The sequence below is a fragment of the Manis pentadactyla genome, chromosome 10 (assembly GCF_030020395.1).
Source record: "Manis pentadactyla isolate mManPen7 chromosome 10, mManPen7.hap1, whole genome shotgun sequence".
NCBI classification, from domain to species: Eukaryota; Metazoa; Chordata; class Mammalia; order Pholidota; family Manidae; genus Manis; species Manis pentadactyla.
The window spans coordinates 53109383-53133088 of record NC_080028.1 but is presented as its reverse complement, the minus strand read 5'-3'; positions in this window follow the sequence as shown (position 1 = coordinate 53133088).

The following is a 23706-nucleotide window of genomic DNA, read 5'->3' as shown; positions in this document are numbered from 1 at the left end:
GAGTAGTAAAATAGATCAAAGACAATAAAAGGTGGACATGATCCAGACAGGCACCCTAGAAAGCACCTAGTTTTCCAATGAAAGACATCAATAATCTTTACTGGATTATTCCAAAGTCTTTAACAATTTTTTCTGACAATAAACAAAAGACACTATTTCCTTTTAAAAATACCATGCTTTTATAGAATTACATTGCACTAAGCAAGATTTTCTCCAAATCTTTCAATCTCTGGATTTAGTGACTCAAGCTTTTCTTCTATTCCACTTAGATCTGGATTTGAATCTCTATATTATTATGTCATATTATTCTGATATTTTTAGTGCTTTTTAAAAATGTTTTAAACTTTATAATGGATACCTTTGATTATAAATACAAAAATGTATTTCTCTTAAATATATCTCAGTTGTAAATTCTACTGCAGCAAACAGGCTTGCTGTCCCATGAGTGCAGCAAAGTGGGTGTTTGAAAGGAGTAAGAACCAGAGGAGTAACACAGATTTAGTACAGAATCAAGATAAAACTTTTGTTCTCTGCTCTCTTTTCATTCTTTTGTAATCACACAACTCAAGCAAATCTTCCTTCCAAAAGTCTTGATTTCCATCCTTGTATATCTCTTTAGGGAGCCACTTTTACATTTTAGCTTGAGTATGGTCATTTTGGTGATTTCAAGATGGTCAAAGTGAGGGTGCTCCAATACGGAATGTCTAGATTTATAATTTTTCTACCTGATTAGCTTGAGGAGTTTGATTTGGGAAAGGACCTTATACATCACCTCCTTTAATGGCCTTATTTAACGGAGGAAAGGCCAAGATGAGAATAAAGTAAATCTGCATAAATTTCAGGTTAATTTCTGCCATACAAAGCCGAATTGTAAAAATCCTCTTCAGAATACCCATAGAAGGTTCAACAAACCATGTGTAAAGAGAACATTCTTTCAGAAGCTATACTAAGCTTGTTCAGTTAAAAGGTAACTTAGATCTCATAGAACACTTGTCTTCATCAGACCTTTAAAAATATTTATTTCAAGTCAATAATTGAAATATGTAAGCCAAGATACGAAATGAATAATAATATAAAATTTTGTAGGTGAAGCAAAAACCATACACTGGATGTAAGGGAGAAGTCTATATGTTTTTTACGTAAATTTTATGGATTGAATAAATCCCTTCTTGAAATAAACCTACACAGTATTTAAAATGCAAGAATAACATTTGATGGCATTGAGTTGAATGCCTGTATCTCCATAATTGCATTAATTTTACATGTCCTGTTTCTCACCATTAAACTTTGTTGTGGAACTTACTATGTTTAGTTAATAATTCTGAAAATTTAAAAGAAAAGTATAATTAAATTTTGCAGATAAAAGTCAATAAACAGATAACTGTGAATAATGAAATTATAGTAATTATTTTGCTTATTTACTTTCTGTCTCTTTAGAATCTCAAATCCATTTAAGGTAGGAATTTAGTTAATTCACAATTCTATTTCCATACTTAAAAAATTGCCTAGCATGTTCAGGTGTTCAATAAAATTTTGTTAAATTAGCAACTGGATTTTTAAATGACATGAGCAATCAATTGACAATCTCTGTCTACATTACTTCTATATAACAATATTTTAAAACATCAAATAATATTGGAAATCAGAGAACCTATAAAACATTTTGAGTACCTCAAAATAAAAGCAGTATGTGAATTCAGATATTATAAATGGAATCTTGCAGTGTCACACTGTGCCAAGTAAATTGATTTGATTTCAAATGGACAAATCTGATGTAGTGCAAAAACTGTGTCAAGAGAACACAACCTATTTTTATCAACAAAATAGCAAATAGCTTTTCATGTCAGCATTTCTCCTGGACACATGGTGAGTATTCCTGAAATACACTAAGTAGCAAGCATTGGTCTTATAACATGACACGGGACAAGAAGTGCAATGATTTCCGTCGTGCCCAGAGAAAGCAACCCTGTATGACAGGAAGAGCAGCTATGGTTGTCACATTCAACAGATTTTCTAGAGGGAGGCCAAACTACAAAGGCGATTGTTCTGAGGTTCAGTGGCTGTTAATAGATATGAATGTTTTGAACTGGAATGAGACAAAAAGAGAAAAGGCCAAGTCATCTGGTCTAAGTTTCATCTTTTCTTTTTAAATTAAGATAATAAAACCCTTCAGTTATATATATATATATATATATATATATATATATATATATATATATATATACATATATAAATACAGTACGTAAAGTTTATTCAACTATTTGAAAGCCTCTTTTCTCCTAAAAGAGAAATGTTCTAAGAAAATACAACAAACTAGGACCCTATAAACAGAAAAAAATAAATGATTGATGGAATTATTTTAATAGCCAGCTGAGTCTGGTGTAGATGATGTTTACATGTTTTCCCACCACACAATTACATACATGAATTTATTCACATATATACAAGAACACAGAAGCACTGGGGGTGGGGGTCATGCATACACATATTTTAATCTGTTTTTATTTTTATATTTTACCTTATAGCTTATCTCCCACTAAATGGAAAAGCTTTCTACCATTATTAGAAACATTGAGTATAGAGACACAAATATTCTACTCATTATTAAAGGACATTGTATTAGAAAGCTGTGTATCTATAGGAGAGGAAATAAGAACAAGTTAGAATATTAGTGATAACACAATATTCAAGGGAAGAGATGATGCACCAATGAGTTCATAAAGTGAAGAGAAAAAAATTGTTAGAAGCAAAGTAATAAATGTCAAAAGCTGCTGTTAAACAAAGGCTGCCCTTTATGGATCTCATAAGATTTAAAAAAAGTCTACTGGTAACTCTGGAATGATTACTGCAATGTAATTTCTATGTACAGACTTCATTATATTTTTTTGGATATCTACTTTTATTCCTATAATGGAATCTGAGGTCAAATAATACTATAATAACAGATAAATAAGAAAAATTCAATTCTGAGTAACTTAGAAAACTCATACCAATCAAATATCTCTTCCTACTTCCATGCTTTTTCCTTTAGAAAATTCTGTTGCAATATCTATTTGGAATGTATATACAAACTACACATTGGTTTAGCAAAATATATCACAAATATTCATTTGGAAAAATAAAAACAAATTATTTTTGATACGATTAGGTTTTTTATTAAATGATTAAATTGTGTAAGACCAGGCAGGGCGAATGCAGGGTTATCTTCCTTTCAATGGAAATCAGATTAAAATTTTATCTTTATACATGAATCCACAATTTTTTTTGAAGTTTAAGTGTGTGTATACCTGTAGCTTTATTAAATAAGGAAAATATTTTAATTCTGTATTAGTGAGTTCTTGTAAAGAAAAGATATGGCAATATATATGCTTTCATTTCCTGACTCACAAAATCATCAAATGGATTAATGAGACATTTGGATTAAGAACAAAATTTGAAAACTTTTAGTGTGTGTATGTCCTGAATTTGGCATAGGTAGTGATAGAAAATTGTATAACTAATGAACCCATCAGATAGTTAACATCAAAGTCATTTTTAAATTATTAAAATTTCTCAGGAATATTTGTATTAATACCTAATCTTCAAATTTTTATTTAAACATCTGGAGACATGACATGATCACAATATTAATTGCATTTATAATCAGATTTGATGTATGGATTTGTTCTATATGATAGTTCTATAAGTATTTTATTGAAGAAGTAAATGTCAAAATGTTGGTTGGTATATATGGATCACACATATTGCCTGTGATCTCAAACTGTGGCAATAAACTTGGCATTATATTCCATTAAGATCATTATTGTTTCTCCATTTCTCCATTTTATTTATTGAAATACCCATTTCTTATAGGCCAATGGAATAAATAACAAATCTTTAGTAATGAGCATATTTGACAAAATTGTTGATTCAATGACAACTGGATGGTAACTGCCAGTGTACAAATTTGATAATTTGGAGCCAGAGTTATATGAGTTTGTTTTCAAATTAAGCAAAAATAGTTTGAAAGTTTTATAAAAATTCTTTCCAATTTATAAGATATTGTGGCCATGACATCATTTCCTATTTTGCTGAAATAATATCTTGATTATGAGACATTAAATGTCAAGTCATTTTTATTTGAATTCTTTGGAGGAGGTACTAATCACTTAAAACAATAATTCTATAAAATCTATATAGAACTCTGGCACTTGTTACAATACAACCCTAGGGTCTACTTTGAAGCTAGTTGATTTACTTTCCTTACAATAAATATTACCTATAAACACAGTATGAAATAGTATCTAAACACCAATAATGAAAAGTTGCTAAAGGACAATGAATGACCCATGGATGACTTATCACTACATATCAATTAATTAGATACTGACTGTGTTTCCAAATGGCCTCAAAAATACAATTCAAGACTAATAAAAAGTGGGAGAGATAAAACAACATAATTGAAAAAATATGGAAAATTGATAAATATTTAAAACTGGTAATGGTCATGTGCCTCAGAGGTCAACTAATCTTTCTCTCTCTGAGGATGTTTCAGTTTTGTTTTTTTTAAATCTACATAACCTTTACTTGATAATGGGGGGAATCTAGTAACCACAACGTTGCTCATGTGATTTTATATTAATAATACCAAAAAAGAAAACTCTACATAACCTTTTTTTGAGAATAGTGTTAGATTTACAGAAAAGTTGTGAAGGTAGTACAGAGAATTCCAATACCCATACCCATATTTCCTTGGTAATTAGTGTCATATATTTTTCACAGTTGACCCAATATTGTTACATTATTAACTAAAGTCCATAGTTTATTGAAATGGCCTTAGCTTTTATCTAGTGTCCTTTTTCTGCTCCAGCATCTCACCCAGTATACCATATCATATTTCCTTGTTTTGTTTCTTTAGGCTGTCTTGACTGTGAAGTTTCTCAGACCTTCCTTGTTTTTGATGACCTTGATACTTGTGAGGTATACCAGGTAGGTGTTTTGTGGGATGTCCCTCTACTGGAATTTGTCTGATATTTTCCTTGTGATTAAACTGAGGTTATATGTTTTGGGGAGGGGGATCACAGAGGTAAAGTACCATATTTATATTTATTATAACATATCAAGAGACCATCTTATCAACATGACTTAACCACTGTTGATTCTGACCTTGATCATCTGGCTGAGACAGTGTTTGTCAGCTTACCCCACTTCAAAGTTACTCTGCCCTTCTCCCATATTGTAATCTTTGGAAAGAAGTTACCATGCATAGCCCATACCTGAGGAACAGGGAGTTATGTTCCTCCTCCTTGAGGGCAGGGTACCTACATAAATTTTTTAAATTGTCTATACTGATTTATTTATTCACTCAGCCATATATTTACATCATACAGATTCATTGATATTTATTTTAAATTTTGAGCTATAGTCCAAAACTATATTTTCATGCTTAATTTGTTCCTCTACCTTTGGGAAACCATTTTGTTGGTCTCTGTATCCCTTTAATATACCACCACTGTTATGGAATGAATTGTGTCCACCCCAAATTCATACGTGGAGGTCCTAATCTAATAGGACAGTGTCCTCTATAGGAAGAGGAAAATATACCAGAAAGAACTCTCTCCATCTCTATGTGCACGCAAAGGAAAGGCCACATGAGGACACAGTGACAAGTTGGCTGTCTACAAGCCAGGAAGAGAGTCTCATCAGAAACCAGCTCTCATGGCACCTTGATCTTTGACTTGCAACCTCTAGAACTGGGAGAAAATTAATTTTTGTTGTTAAAGACACCCAGTCTGTGGTATTTTGTTATAGTATCTCTAGCAGATTAATATACCCATCATTGTGGATTTTTTTTTCCTTTTGAATACTTCTTACTTTCCAGCATTAAAAAAAAAATACTCCAGGCTCATCTTGTATATCTCTTATTCCAATCCCAGAATAATGCATTTCTCCAGGGAGCCCTGGTTCCTTTTATTGGAAAATAGTATCCGAAACCTACATCTCAGTGTAGTATTTCTCTTTTGACTAGGGAAAAGTAGACACATAAAATACACTTAAAAAATATGCAGAGTCTAAGCTTTGACAACAAAATCATTTCTTAAAATAAGCTAAAATTAACTGTAGTAATTAATATAAGCAACTAAGTAATAGAAAATTAGGGAAAAGAGATACACATAAATATCTTAGGAATACAATATTGCACTTGCTCTAAAAAATCATTTTCTTTGTCTAAACTAATTGAAATCACCTTGGGATTTCATGATTTCTTTCTTTTGTTTTTTTGTTTTTTCTGGAGGTAAGTTTCCCAGAGATATTATCAGACAAATACACATCCCGTTTAAGTTTAATTAGCAAAATATGTTAAGTGACCTGAGATATTAAATATTTCCTAAAATATTACAGGCCAGAATGTATTAAGAGTTACTATAAAGTCAAGATAGTTTTAAAATCTCCTAATTAAGGTGTGCCATACATAGCAATAAAATGACAAGAATATACTATTCTTAATCACAGCCAAATACATTTCTTTCTTTCTTCCTTCCTTCTTTTCTTTCTCATCTATCTACCTACCTATGTATCTAAAACTACACCACAGAACAAAACATAGATAATTTCCTGCTCATGTTCCTATTGAGTCAATCCCTAATCCTAATACCTAATCCCTTCTATAAACTCTATGCTGACACCTGTCACTATTCATAAATTATACTCATTTTATGCTATGCAAATGGAATTATACTATATGCATCCTTTTGTGTCTGACTTCTATCACACAACATATTTTATTTGAGATTCATCCATGTTGTTGGATTTGTCAGTTCTTTAATTTGTATAGTTATGTAGTTATATCTCCATAGTATCTGTTGTATAGATACACTACAACAATTTTTTAGAAGACTATTTTCTTTTTAATAGATATTTTGTTTTCAGAGTTTGGTTTTAACAAATAAAACAGCTATGACTATTCTCTTACTTGGATTTTGTTGGACATAGACACTATCAAGAACCATAAAGGTTTGAGATTTTAACCTTCTTACAAGTTTATAAATTTGGCTGTCATAGTTTCATGGGTCAGAGATGAAGGACAGCTTATTAATTGCAACAAGAACAGTAGACAGAATATTAGCATTTCGCATGGGTTCTCTGAGTCCCAATTCCTACAGAACAACACAAAAAGGACCAGTTGACAACTGTACATGCAATGGATTATGTTATAGGAAAAGAACTCTAAGCTTAGGAAACTCAAATATTTTATAATGAGCAATAGCCTTGCAAGGTACATTGCTTCAGAAGGAGACTTTTCCTTATTCTTATACTGGACAGTAACAATAACTATCATTGCTTCAGAAGACATTGTCTTCTAAGGCTAGTTACAAAACTAATAACCCTTAGATGTCTAGGCCAAAGCCAAGGTGACAGAGAAACAAGGGTGGATATAGTTGAAGAAAACAATTCTATTGTCTCTTGCACTGGTATATATCTTGCACTTGGCTTCTGGTAAATTCTCTGGCAATTAACCTGACCAACAGAGAATGGGACCAAGTCTGGCATTTAATTAAAGCCACTATATACTAGACAAACAGCAGGATGACACAAAATGTCATATTGACTTCAATCTGGACACTCAGGCACATAGCAGAACAATTCTCATAACTATTAATGTCTTTAGATCAGGTGGCTTTCTCCTTAAGTTTTTGTTTCATCTCTTCCACTTGGCCCATGCATTAAAGCCCAAGATATACCAGCATATATTAGTGATTGCAAAATCTCGACTTTAATCCACAAGGAGGAAATCTAGGGTAATTCTATGATCCATAGCAACATTAGACAGTCGGTGGGACTGATGTGAATACTTTTCAAGGAGGACTCTTTGTTTCTCCTTGAAAAAATTATGTACCACCTTTGCTAACTAGAGTATGGAAATTGCCTGCAGAGTGGTTATAAATAACAAGTCAGTTACCTGAATTAGTTTTTCCTTTGGAAAGGTCCCTTGAGCAACCAAGTGAGGCCTCATTTTGGTGCAATTTCTGTAGTTGTTGGAGGGTTACACAATCTATGAGTAAAGTCTTCTTAAGAAATTGAATAACTCTTATGACTTCCTCTAAGAAAAAACTCACCGCCTTCTGGTGGAGGAAAATTAATGTCTGACTTCCACACAAAAATACAATACTATGGCATAGATGATGCCAATGAAAGAAAAGATTGTTTACAATTGTAGGGGCCTCCCACATAAAGCCAACATCAGTGAGTGTGATAGGTCTAAAGTATCTCCAATGTGTGCTCACCACTGGTGAGTAAGACTTTAGGTTCCCAGTTCAGTTCAAATAATTGAGTCTAGTCCTTATTTTTGAAGGGACTTCCAGAGGGCAATCAAACCAATTTCTTCTCTTTATTCATGCAACCAGTGATATGGCATTCTTTTGTCCCACAGAATTACTGAGCAATGGCTCTGTAAATTGAAAAAATACAGTGCATAAACCTGACAAAGGATGTGTAATAGCGAAAAGATACTGAAAAGCCACTTTGTTATAGAAAATATAAAAATGACTAATAAGTACATGGAAAGATATTCAACGAAATCATTTATTAGTGTAAGCCCAATTAAAACCACAATGAAATACCACTATATACCCACTAAAATGGACAAAATACAAAGGTTGGCAATACTAAGTGTTGAAAAGGATGTGACTCAACTTAAACTCTCATACATTGTTGGTGGGAAGGTAAGACTGTAAAACTGCTTGGAAGATATTTTGGAAGTTTCTTTTAAAGCTAAATATGTATGTATCCTATTACCCAGCAATCCCATGCCTAGGATTTTACCCAGGAGAAATTAAAGTGTAAGCCTACACAAAAATCTACATTAATGTCCATATCTTTATTAATAAGAACCAAATGAGAACAATAGAAATATTTTGATGAATATTTGGTTAAATAAACTGTTTTCTAGTCATAGAGTGGAGTATCATTCAACAATAAAAGAAATATACTATTTATTCATGCATAATATGCATAAATCTTAAATTAAACACATTAGTTGGGCAAAAGAAACCACATACAAAAGAGGATATACAGAATAATTCCATTTATATGGTATTTGTTTCACAGACTAGGGAAATCTTGTTAGTGCTATGTGGGAGCAGATTCATATCAGCTCACAATACCCTGTTGTGAAATTTTCAGGATTTCTATGAGCCAAATGAACCCAGAAAATATAAAAACTGACAAGGCAATTGTAAATTTTTGGAGATTTACCCAGATATGCTTAGATGGACACCAAAAGTTCAGTCAGTTTGGTGAGGTATGGCATCTAGGAAACATTATTATTTGTTTTTAAAAAAATCATCGGGACTAGTCACATCCTTCTGGAGAGCAATGGGATCCTTCAGAGTTGGGTAAGCACATAAACTTGGGCTTAATTTTTGTTACAGTTCTATTAAAACAAATATTCATTACTTGATACTTTCCTGCAGAGGCCAGCAGCTGGGTAACTAGACTGAGTTTTCAAAATCAGGCTTAAATCCAAGAGAGGGAATGAATTTTACAACTATCTTATAAAATGTCAGAACAGAGAGTGAAGTCAAAATCCTAGCCAGTTCAAACAATGGATGGAGGTTTAGTTAGATCCAAGGGAAATTGGGGAGGTCCATGTTCATCCCTAAAATACAGTGCACAAGGGATTCAATGAGAAAAATAATACCTCAGAATAATCTCATGCTGAGGCTATCTGTGTTATTTCTGGCTTTGGGTTATACAAAGATGGTAAAGGCTAAATTTTCAGTTGAACTAGCCATTGATTACCGCAGAGATGGCAAATTAGGTGGCAACTAATACTACTTTTTTAAATCAAATGGCAGTTAATACTTTGATGGCACTCAGTGAACCATACTCCCTGTTTTCATGTCCATTTGTAGTCTCCACCTATGTTAATTTTGGGTTTGGCCATGCAACTAGCTTTGGAAGAGGAATATGAGCAAGCCTGATGAATGTGAAGCCTGGGTAAGAGCTTACATGTTGGTGTTTGTATACCTGGAGTGCTCCTTCCTGACCCTAAGCCATTATGATATGAGGAAGTCCAAGAAGTAATGCAGAGAGTCCCACATGCAGGAGTACTGAAGCCACTGATTAATGAACCCAGCTGATCTCCCACCTGCAGGCCAGCCTCAACTGCCAACCTGTAAGGCTACATTAAAATTTTCAGCTATCCTGACACCTCATTAGAGTCCAGATGGACCAAGTCAACATTATCAAAATGTGAGAAATAAAGAATCTTTTTGTTTAAAGCAACTAAGGTATTGATGATATGCAGCAGTATAAAACAGAAATGACATATTCCTATTTGAGAATTATTTTCATCCTTAACTCCTATTATTGATATACCTGTCATCATTAAGATAGTGTATAGTACAGCAAATATTAAGAAATGATTTACCTAAGGCTTGTAAGCAATATTTTAATATTTACTCCATTTTAGTTTATACTGTAGAAAAAAAATATTTAAGGGCAAACATCGAACAATTTCCTACAAGCAAAAGTATATTTACTCTAAAAATAAGTATTGCACAATTTCCTACAGGTTTAAAAATAGTTTTCTTTAAAGGCTTACTAATACAAGTTTTCCAGTTGAAAGAAACAGTTGTTATGGATTAGTGTTTAGCTTATGAAAAGATGCAAATATTTTAAAAAGAAGGCTCTTTGGTTGATTAATATATTTTGAGACAACCAAAATAAACTTTAAAAACTCTGGTGTTCCTGATTCATGTCATTTCTATGGAGCTGTATTATAGAGCACTAAGTGCATGTTGCCTTCAACTGTATTCCTTGGTTTGAATTTTGGCTCTACTCTTAATAGCTGAGTGACCTCAAATTATGCAGCCTCTCTGTATCTCAATTTTCTCATCTATAAAATGGTAATAAGAGTTGTGCATATTATATAGGGTTATTATGAATACAAAAGGAGTTAACAGGAGTAAACTGCCTAAAATAGTAAGCATATGTGCTATATCAGTATTTATTATACAAATCAATATCATACATACTTTAAAATTATAACTGCAAAATATGTGCACACATTTTGATGACTGTAGAACTGTTGAACAGCATTTGAAGGATCAAATGCTGAAATTGACTCACTTAAATCTAACAACCCATTAGGATTCTGGTTGAGAAAACCTTAAATATAAAGGAAAATTAATTCAGGACCTCATAAGCAATGGTATTAATTTTATGAAGTTTTTAAAATGCAAATAATCTGATTAACCATCAATCATGTAATTAACTTAATGTCCTTTTCAATTATTCAGAAATAGATTTTAATTATAAAATGGGATGCTAGATTATTGTCTACAAGTAATGTATTTTTAAATAAAATAATTTGTTTTTAACAAAATCTAATGTGTTAATATAGTCAAGTTAAATGCACACAATTTTAAGTTTTTATCTCACTTTTCTTTACCCTCAACAGGTCTTCCTTATAAGCTAATTTTTAAATCATCCTTAGTAAGTGTATAGTATCTCTCCAAACAACTGAAAGAGGTTAATCACAATTTATCATAAAAATTATGTGTTACAGTGTATACTGACAATTGTTTAATAAAAAGCTGAAGTTGTCATTTGCATATTCCTATGAGCAGAAGGATTAATTTGTTGAGTAATGGGCCAACTGGCACTGAACTGTTATTTAAAGCTATAAATATAAACCTGTACACATGAAAGAATATTTAACTTACTTTTCTGTGGAAGAGTTTCCTTGAACATCTGGCTTTTTAAATTCAGAGGATATCCCTTGAATTATTTTGTGTACCTCTTGGGGTTTGGTCTTTTTTCATACATACAGAAAAAATATTAGGAAACAGCTGGAAATGATGGTAGCAGAGGCAGAACCAGAGATGGAAAAGACCCATTAAAGCAATGCTTTGTTCCCATGCCACTGCAGGGAATATAACTGATCAAGAATGAAGAGCAGGAAGAGAAGCAGGACAGAATAGAGATAATAAAGGTTTACAACAAAGCCCAGTCAGCTGGTAAAGTTTTCGATATGGCACACTCCAGTGCTGAACCCCATGTTCACACAGGTTGATTGGCATAAGAGACTTTAGGGATCTGAGCCACCACTGAGACAGGATCAGAGAACATTTTAACTTCAGATTTTTAAGACATACTGATTTCACTTGCAGGCAGAAATAAGCCCTGTGGAACTCTACTGGAGGTACTGATCAGCGGGTTAACTGGGATATACCCACATATTTATTTTCAAACATCTGGTCAAAGAAGGGAGCTAGAGAGTCACAAAATCTTTATTGTTCAGATATTTTACTTCAATTGAGGCATTTTAACAATGATTTTCTTGTTTTTCATTCTTTAAAGATATTCAACTTGTATGCATTTTAAAGGTCACCACAGGATTCATTTATAACATCTAATGATTTTCTTCAACTTAGAGTTCTTGAAGAAGAAGGTACTAATTTTCTAACTGCTAACTCAAACCTTCCTGTATTATATAACCCAATAAATACTTTCAAGCATCCAATATGAGCACATCAGTGTATTACCTGGGAGTACACGGTGACTAGATCAGATGCTACACCTACCCACACTGTATTTTAAGAATAGGGATAAAGGAAATACAACCAGTGACACAAACAAAGTTCTGTGAATATTATGACATAGAGGGAGTGAGAAACTCTGACAAGGTGGACCTAACCTAGTCAAGAGTATGTCTCCGTAAGTGAGAATTAATCATCATATAAGTTTTTTTTTAAGATTAAATAAGTACTTGGAACACAGTAAGAGCTCAGCACATACTTCTATTAGTATTACTATTTGTTAAGCTCTGAAGCATTGAAAAAGATGGAGGTTTCAGTGGGGCATGTTACTATAGTGTTAAGAAAGGAATACTATCTCGTACTTCACTTGGTTCACAGAGGTAATATTTAAGAAAACATGGTATTTTCATTTAGAAAGTAAGAAGGGCATATGCAGTTTCTGGTCCCAAACTTACCACTTGGTATTTATAGAAACATGTTATTTCTTGGTACAAATCTATTGTTGGGATTCCTGAGTTATGCTTTTGAATGTGATGTTCTCATGCATCTTCAGTCACTCCCTACAGGTCTCTTTGAATGTTTATAAATGAAGCACTCTCAGTAAGATATTTCCTGAATCCCTAACTACTCTTCTTGGTGAACTCACTCAACATTTTATTTCAGAGGGCATCACTGAAACCTCCTGTGATGCTGTATCGGGTCAGGCAGCTTTCAATAAGGGTTTTGTCCTAACCCCAGCAATCAGAAAGCCACACACATAAAGCCTAAGTTACCAGAGCCATCAGAACCAATACTGCATTTTAGAAATTAAATTCAAAGTATTACATTTCTAGAAAGGTATAACCTCATTTTATTAATTTAATTTCCCTGTGAGAAGAAATACCTTTCTTTCTTTTTCTTTTTTTCTTAAAAAAGACTAAAACCCCAAAGGTAGACAGAGTTGAATCGCCTAGGAAGGCCACAGGCAAAATGTGTATTACATGCTTGGATCAGTAATTAAAATTAAGGAGGGGGTCTACTGGGTTTGATCTCAGGGATAAATGAAGACTGATGTTTAAGTTTCACCATCATCCTACTTCTCGTACCTAATTCAAAAGGTTTATTCTGTGAAAGCGAAACAACTATGTTTTTAAAAGAGAAAAATGATGTTAAACAGAATAGCTCCAATTATGGAAATGAGGCAATTAAATCTCAAATCTTACTAAGGCCCAATCATGTTTGTTATCTAAGACTAATTATATTAATGAGACTGTTAAAATATAATTTAAATTATCACAATATATTCTTTGATGATTTAATTGAATTATTATTACTTTATGATTTAATGGAAAGTTCAGCAATGGACTATATAATTATATCACTCTGTACTACAGAAAGAAATAACACCAAATTGGTACCAAAATCATCTGTATGCAATAAAACAGTTTTGCATGCTGCATACACTTGATTTTGCCATTAAAATATAAAAATGAATTTTCCATATTCAGATTCATGAATGATTAAGCATGGAGAATAGGAGGCTTTGGTAAATTAGATAAAATTAAAGCTATGAAAAAAAGATTCACTGAAAGGAATTAGTTGTAAAAGATATCTTATTACTAGTTTCCTTAAAAATGTATTCAGAGAATTACAAAAATTAATTTGCTTCAACACATTGCCTTTGTATAGCATTAAGTAAGCTTTTTTTGGATTACTACTTTTGGTCGAGTAAATTAAATCACTCAATCTTTTTCAATCAATCTCCTGCAAGAGGTACCAGAGATCATGTGATTTATGTGAATACTTCACATTTTTACTTTGTAGTTCATCTTCTCAGAAATCTCACTGAGGCTGTAGACTGTTGTGCTTTGGGCTAATAACTACCCTCTGGTCATCACGTATCTTTCTATTTATAAACGTGCTTTCCTGCTCATCAAGTTCTGTGATGTGGTGCCATCCATGTAGGGCTGCCTCTATTTGGTGGCCATTCTATTATGAAACTGGCAATTATTCAGGGGTCAGCTTTAACCTGATGAGGGGAGGGCTTGATGGGAAATGTTATTTTTCTCTGCAATTAAGGGATATTCCCCCCCCACCCCCCAGGGCAGATTGCCTTCAGGAGCAAGGGAGACCAAGAGGAAAGTATGTCAGAGCTGTTTTTGAGCCCAGGATACTCAGGGGTCCCTAAAGCATCTCAAATTTTTATTTGAGAGATAGATGCTGTGTTCTACTGATGACTATTTGCATAGCTTGACAAGTAACTTTTTTAGTAGATAAAAGTTTTCATGCCTCTATCTTTCTTTCTTCATATTGAATTTTTATAGGAAGAAGTTTAGTCCTCTCAACAGAAATGGTTATAATGGAACCACACCACTGGAGTTTTCCAGAAATGAATTCAATAACACTCAGGTTGAATTTCCTTGAACGTGTTGTCTAGAAAGCCTAGCATGGCTTGGCCCCTGTTTTTACATCTGATTCACTTTCTATAACTCCCTTTCTTATATACCATTGTCCAGCAATCTCATATATCTTATAGTCCACAATTTTACTGGGCTTCCTCATTTGTTCTTAACAGATTATATTTTATAATATCTTCCTATCTTTGTTGATGTGGTGAAATTCTCATTCATTCTTCAAGAAAATTCAATAACTGTCTTTTCTGCGAAGTTGTCTTTGAATTCCCTAACACTCTTAAGTGATCTTTCTTCTATGTCCTACAGTAGGATATTATTTAATTTTCAAATTTTTGTTTTTATTAGCTTTTTAAGAACATCTCTCACTTTTTTAGATTTGAACTCTTAAATCTAGAGGCAAGGAATGAGTTTTTATATATTTACCATTATCCTGAGAAAATTACCAGTAATTTAGTATATGCCAAATAGTATTTTGTTAATTGAAATAATAGATATGTAAAAGTAGAAACTGCCAACATACTTTATCTTTAAAAAGTGTCATTATCCTTTGTAGACATATATCTTTGTAGTCAATCTTAATAATAGATTCGTTGTTACTGTTTTTGTTATTTTTTCCCCATTGTCATCATGGCAATGCATCCTACCACATACTTGGATGTATTATTTTATATTTTCTTAATAACACACTGAATACTTATGTCAACTTTTAATTTTGGATGTATTTTAAAATATTTTCATTATTCTTAAAGACAAAGAGAAAAAAAAAGGAAGGAAAAAGAAAACTGAATACCAAGAACTGTGGGACAATTTCAATATGCATAATGGAATACCAGAAGCAGAAAAAGAGAACATAGCAGAGGAGATATCTGAAATAATAATGGTCAAGAATATTTCAAAATTAATGACAAACATGAAACCATAAATCCACAAAAGCCAGAGAACACCAAGCAGAATAAATATCAAAACAAAACAATAAGCCATAAAAACAAATGAAAATACCTGCACCTAAGCATATCATATTCAAATTGTAAAAAACAAAAACAAACAGAAAATCTTAAAAGTAGTCAGAGGGGAGAAAAAAATAACCTTATTTATAAAGGAACAAGGATCAGAATTACATTGGACTTGTAGTCAGAAACTATATAAGGAAGGAAATGCTTGAATAAAATAAAATATTTTGAAAAGATAAAAGATAAAAAAATATTTAAAGTATATTGAAATGAAAAAAATCACTTATCTATTTTTCTATACCTTACAAAACTATCCAACAAAAGTACTGGAAATATTCTTACTCAGACAAACCAAAACTCACAGGATTCTTTGATAGCAGATCTTCCCTGTAAAAATTATTAAAAGAAGTTCTTCAAGGTATATGAAAGTGATATAATTTTGAACCTACATAAAGACAGGAAGAGGATTCCACATTGATATAAATAAATTATTGGATAATTTAATAAATGGAGAAAAATAAATCTCCAGTGCAGAATAATTACAAATAATTTATATAGATATTCCACCCTAAAAGAGAAGGGGCATAATTTCTCACTTCTTAAGTGTGGGCTATGCCTAGTGACTCCCATCCAAAGAGTACAGTATGGAAAGTGGAGATGACTAACTTTAAAGTGGAGAAACCTGACAAATATTATCTTATCCAGGTGACCAAGGACAATATCAATAGTTATGAATCATGCTGACAGTATGTTCTTTTGATAAAATGTGATAAAAATGGTGCTTTGCCTCTGTGATCCTCTTCCCTAAATCCTATAAACACAGCCTAATCATGAGAATAACACCAGAAAATTCTAAGAGGGTCATACAACAAAATTCCTGACCATTAATCTTCCAAACTGTCAAGGACGTAACATGAAAAACAAGGACATTTTATGTAAAATATCACAGCCTAAAATAGCTTGAAGAGACATGAAAACTAAATACAATATGGGTTCCTGGATTGGGTCCTCCAATAGGAAAAGGACATTAGGAGAAAACAAAGGAAATCTGAATGAAGAATGCACTTCTGTTAATAATGTATCAATGTTGGCACATTAATGATAATAAATGTACCATGCTAATGTAAAATGTTAATAACAGTGGAAACTAAGTATAGGTTAGAAAGGACTCATCTGTAACACCTTCACATTTTTTTTTTTGCATATAGAAAATACTTTTAAAAATAATTATGAAAAAAGTAAAACCTAGTCCTGACCATGTCATTTTCTGTTTAAAAACATTTAAACAAAATTTGGAAATTATCAGGTACTAAATAAATATTCACACCATTACCACTGACCCTGGTTATCATGAACTCTGCTGCATATTTTCAGTAGAAGGCATTTCTAAGTGACTTCCAAGGGTTAGTTCAACTCTTGGCAGAAATGGGAAAATTCCAGTTTGAAAATATGTGAAGGAGCTTGAGGTCTGTAGCAATTCTGATTGTACTCAGTCTTTGCTGATATAGTCAGCTTTACTTTAGCCTAGCAGCATGAAGAATGATCTCACTTTCATCCTCATGAGGGAGAACACGTTCATCACTTTTGGTTTCCAAATTCACTCTCCTCTGTGAGTGCTCTTTAATAGCCATTAATGGGGAAGTTAGACAACCAGCATTAAACTTTCATTTTAAGGGTTATATCAACATCACATGGGAGTTACTGTCCTTATAAAATACTTAAACATGTACAGTAATTTTTGTGCCATAAATCCAAAACACACTGTGGTGCTGATTTGATCACAGAAAGCAAAGATCAATACTCATTTGGGAATAGGAGCAATATTGGGAAAATATTGAAAATGAGCAGGTGCTGTCAAAGACAGGTTTTGCTCATGTTTTATCTTCTCAAACTCTAGGTTAGCCATGTTCTTTACCTTAAAATAAACTCTATCCATTATCTCAGAGTCTTAAAAGTAGAACTCAATTTCTCACACCCAAGAACTACTATTAATCATTAATTTTTAAAATCATTTCACACATAAGTCTTTTTCCAGACAGGTCTATGTGTTACTTATAGGAAAAGCTTGTCTTAGTGCTCTTAGAATTTTTATATGCCTAATACTGCCAAGTGAAAAATAAACTACAAAAAAATCACCACATTGCAGGAATTGCCTTTTGTTTATTTTTTATTTTGATATCATTAATCTACAATTACAGAAAGAACATTGTTTATTAGGATCCCCCCTTCACCAAGTCCCCCCCACATACCCCTTCACAGTCACTGTCCATCTGCGTAGTAAGATGCTGTAAAATCATTACTTGTCTTCTCTGTGTTGCGCAGCCCTCCCCGTGCCCCCCACGCACTATACATGCTAATCATAATGCCCCCTTTCTTTTTCCCCGCCCTTATCCCTCCCTTCCCTCCCATCATCCCCAGTCCCTTTCCCTTTGGTAGCTATTAGTCCATTCTTGGGTTCTGTGATTCTGCTGCTGTTTTGTTCCTTCAGTTTTCCTTTGTTCTTATACTCCACATATGAGTGAAATCATTTGGTACTTGTCCTTCTCCACCTGGCTTATTTCACTGAGCATAATACCCTCTAGCTCCATCCATGTTGTTGCAAATGGTAGGATCTGTTTTTTTCTTGTGGCTGCATAATATTCCATTGTGTATATGTACCACACCTTCTTTATCCATTCATCTACTGATGGACATTCAGGTTGCTTCCATATCTTGGCTATTGTAAACAGTGCAGCGATAAACATAGGGGTGCATCTGTCTTTTTCAAACTGGAGTGCTGCATTCTTAAGGTAAATTCCTAGAAGTGGAATTCCTGGGTCAAATGGTATTTCTATTTTGAGCATTCTGAGGAACCTCCATACTGCTTTCCACAATGGTTGAACTAGTTTACATTCCCACCAGCAGTGTAGGAGGGTTCCCCTTTCTCCACAACCTCGCCAACATTTGTTGTTGTTGTTTGTCTTTTCAATGATGGCGATCCTTTGAAGGAATTGCTTTTTATTTTCTGCTCTTGCATCTTTCATCACATCTAGGTGTTTTCACTTAATGCTTTTCTTTGTAGGAACTATTTCAGTTTCTGGATCATTTTGCCTATGAATAAGTTTCCTGAAAGACATAATTTAACTAACAAATTCCTTACTTATATGGTTAACTACCTAGATTCTCCATCATTGTACTCTTGCTGCCTGTGTTTGCTTCTATTTGACTGTTATTTGACAACTTTAAAGACTTTTAGCTTAACTCCCATCATCTTCACTTCAACCAGTCCTTTAAATGTGGAAACTATAAGTTTGTTTAGTATTTAACATGATGTCCATAGTCTGTTTGGGCTCTTATAAAAAATACCACAAATTGGGTAGCTTATAAACAAAATAAGTTTATTTCTCACAGTCTGGAGGCTGGAAAATACACGGTCAAGGTACAAGCATGGTTGCATTCTGGTGAGGGTCCTCTTCCTGGTTCATAGCCAGCACCTTCTCTCCTTATCCTCACATTGTAGAAGGTGCTAGGGATCTGTCTTGAGACTCCTTTATAGACACTAATCCCATTCCTGATGGTTCCATCATCAAGATTTAAGCATATCTCAAAGGCTCCATCTACTAATACTGTCAACTTTGTGGGGCAGGATATTAACTTATGAATTTGGGGGGGAAACCACAACATTCAGAGCATAGCATAGTACTTAGAAAAATAAAAGAAAGTGGGATAATGTGGCTAGTGGTTTAAATCCCAGGGATAAACTGTTGCTTCCTTTGTATCAGTGCTATTTAGTGCCAAAGTAATAATGTTGGTTAGATATGATTTCTAAAGAATTTAATTGATCTACACTAGTCAGTATTTTACTCATTTCTTTATTCTATATATTTTTTTCTAGCTATGCAATTCTTTCCAGAAACTAAAAGTCCCCTGGTAGACTAATTACTATAAACCCTGAGATCTAGAAATAATTTTGAAAACCATACTGCCAGTACATTTATATCACATAGCAAGTTAGGTATATGGGTAGCAGGGGTGTAGGGCAGGGACCTGGGAGAAGCATCATAGCTAACTTTCCCACCACAGAAAAATGCTGAGATATAAACATATTAGTAAGACCAGGAGGAAGCCCATCTTAAAGCTAAGGTTCCAGTTTAAAAACCAGGAAGTTAGGAAGTAAGATTCCTAACATATTCTTTAGCAAACAGACAATAACTCAACCCACTTTGGGGGCAGAGCAGGCAGTTTTAATTGACATGTCCCCAGAGGGAAGCTGCTATCTTGGAGAGGAACTGACCAATTTCTTGTGTTAAGTTAATTTTTCAGAATTTACCTGGAGAACTGATAATAGAAGAGACTTAATGTCTCTCACTGGAGATAAGTATTTTGAGACCACTTTATAAGTCTATGCCACTTGGCTCTTTGAAAAATGCTTAAAAGAAACCCCAGTCTGTGAGTGTACCTCCTCTCTGAAGATGCCCTCACTTTTTCTCTCTTTAAGTGTGTACCTTTAAATAAAGGTTTCTCACTGCTTAACTTACTGTCTTTTGTCTTTTTGCTGTTTCATTCTATTTCAAAGTCTCCACTTTACCCTTAATAAGTAGGGAGGGGCAGCTGAGAGCTCAGATTTGGGCCTGCAAGTTTCCATCGCCTGGGTGACCCAGACAGAACTGCAGTTGCAGGAGCCTTCCTGAAAACCTCCCTTCTTTAGGAAGTTCTCAGAATACAATCTCACTCCATCCCATCCTCCGCAGCTCCCCAAATCCCAGGGTGGTGGGGGCTAGTCCCCACACAGTAAAAATACAAGCAGACATGAGACACCAAGTGACCTTGTCTTTAAGAGATGGCAAGAGAATCTTCCCTATACCAAGAAAATGTTTAGCAAACTTCTCCTCTGCACCTCTGCATTTTCCTGCTCTCAGCTGCCTGCAAGGCCACTGACATTCATTTCTACTCCTGTTTTAATGAATTTCCTCCTTACCTATACTCTTCTCACCTGCTCAAGAATTTTTTCTCATTCAGAGTCAAGAACCCTCCCCCGTCTAGGCTGAGGTTTAACCTGGTACACAGGAGAGACTTCCCCAGATGCAGCTGCCTGCTGATAGTAGGAATCAAACTGTACTTAAATATGTGGTTTCTATGATGCATACTGATTGTGAATATTCATAAAATTCTGAAAAACACAGCTATTATCTTCTTGGGCCCACAAAATACCTTAGAGCCACTATCATATTAACCCCTATAAAGAATAATTCTGTGTAACAAGGAGAGACAAAAATTAGTATTCTCTGGGAATTAAAGCTAATATTAAGCTGCTTTACATATAGTAGATTGAACTAGAGACAAGAGGAAAAAACCTTCAATGTGTTTACTGTTACTAGTGCACTTTAGAATTCATAAAACCTACATTTTTTTCATGGATGATTATTATGATAGCCTTAGAAAATTTAAAATTATAACATGAATATGAACATTTTAGTAACTTTTGGAATTGTTTGGTATTACTGCATTAGACTACTTTTTGTAATATTTCAACTACTTGTGTTCTTTTTTTGGTTCAAGTCAGCTTATTAATCCCATATTGAGATAAGCAACCAAATTTTTATATATTTTGTTAAATTTCATGATAATTTCAACCAATTATTTAATACCTAGATTTCCATAATTTAATGTATTAAATTTTGTGATGGATGACAGTGAGAAAATTACAGAGTCCAGGACAATGCAATAATATCTGTAACAAGTCAATAGAAAAGTGGAAAAGAAGCTACTGATTATGATTGCAATCTTTTACAGTAGATATTACTTTAAACCTATATGTGAATTGTTTCTATTACTGAATTATTTCATGGTAATACCTAATATTTTAACTTTCAAGAATATGGGTCACTGTTAGTTTCATGGTGATTCTTCATATGAAAAAGTTTTTAGAAAACGTTCATTGGAAGCTCCACGTTTCAAATTTAAATAAGAAAATAAAGCATAGATAGATGAATAGATCAACAGGTATCATGCTTTTATAATTAAAGAAATGTCCTAGGGTACTTTGCAGCAAGGCAATTTGTTTGGTTAACCTAAATATTTTTATTATTTTTGCCCTCAAAATTCATTGGCATGATAGTTAGTACAGTAGCATATGAATTGTGCCTTAAAGTTGTTATACATTCCATGTCATAAAGCGAAAGCTGTGGACCACATTGAACCCTTACTGTACGTTTTTTTAACAAACTGGTAATTATCATTCTAATATGTGTGTGTTTTAATATTTTGCAGCACCTATTTGCTCTGAGCTGGTTTCAGAATATGATGGAAAACTCTGGCTGTCTCATTTTTAGTGAAGAAAAATTAATAAGCTGAAGGTTATAAAACTACATTTATTTGGATCTATATCTATTCCTGTTTTTTCATAATTAATTTAGCCTGATACTTAATCTGCTCATTTGTCACCCATGCTATCACTCATAATTTAAAAGCAGTAATGAGTTAAAATTCATTAAAATAAACAAATATATGCAAACTCACAATTTCATCAAGTCACACTTATATTTTGAAATACAATTTTGGTTTTAAGATAAGGATTTTAAAAAATCTACTTACTTAAACAGTGAAAGAGCCATGTTATTCCTATATAAAAATATTTTATAGAAGGAGAAAAGATGGCAGTGTGGGTAGAGCAGTGGAAATCTCCTCCCAAAACCATATATATTTTTGAAAATACAACAAATACAACTATTCCTAAAAGAGAGACCAGAAGATACAGGACAACAGGTAGAATACAGCTACACCGGTGACAACCCAGCACCTCGCGAAGGGCGTAAGATACAAGCGGTGGCCCGGCGGGACCCAAGTGCCCCTCACCCTAGCTCCCTGCAGGTGGAAAGGAGTCGGAGCAGGGAGAGAGAGGGAGCCCAGAACTGCTAAATACACAGCCCTAGCCATCTGCACTGGGAGCACAGACACACAGTACATGGGGTGCTGGATACTAGGGAAACAGGACAGTAAAACCTGTGAGCAGGTCCCTGCAGCTGGCGACCTTGGGTCAAACAAAACGGAGTGCTTTTTGAATGTCCTAAAGGGTCAGGGACCCCACAGCTGGACGGTGCTTCCTAGCACACTCAGACCAGCAGCTGGAAATCCCGGGGAACTCCGGGCATCCTAACCACCTGGGCGGCAGGAGAGCTTGGAGGCCCCTCACAGCAAGAAACAACCTCCAGCCTGTTACCCCTCTGGCACGGCCCCACCATAGTGGAGCAGCAGCCTGAGGCCAGTCACAACCACAGCAACTGTGTGCGGAGCTTCCTTCACAGTGGCCGGGCAAGAATCAGAGACACCATCTGAGTGAAGCTGCACAGCACAAGCTGCTAGGGGTCGCCATTCTCACAGGAGAGGAAAGCCACAAACTAGCAAGAAGGGACATTCTTCCAGCCGACACATGTGCCAGCTCCCCACAACTACATCTATAACCATGAAAAGTTAGAAGAATTTGATATAGACTGGACTAACCCAGACACACTTCCCTGAGAAGGAATCTGGGGAGACAGTCCTAACCAATATTCCTGAAAAAGATTTCAAAATGAAGGTCATAACCATGCTGATGGAGCTGCAGAAAAAAATGCAAGAGCTAATGGACAAAATAGGTAGGGAGACTACAGAAATAAAACAATCTCTGGAAGTACTTAAAAGCAGAGTGGATGAGATGCAAGAGGCTTTTAATGGAATAGAAACCAGAGAACAGGAATGCAAAGAAACTGACACAGAGAGAGATAAAAGGATCTCCAGGAATGAAAAAATATTAAGAGAACTGTGTGACCAATCCAAAAGGAACAAAATCCGCATTATAGGGGTACCAGAAGAATAAGAGAG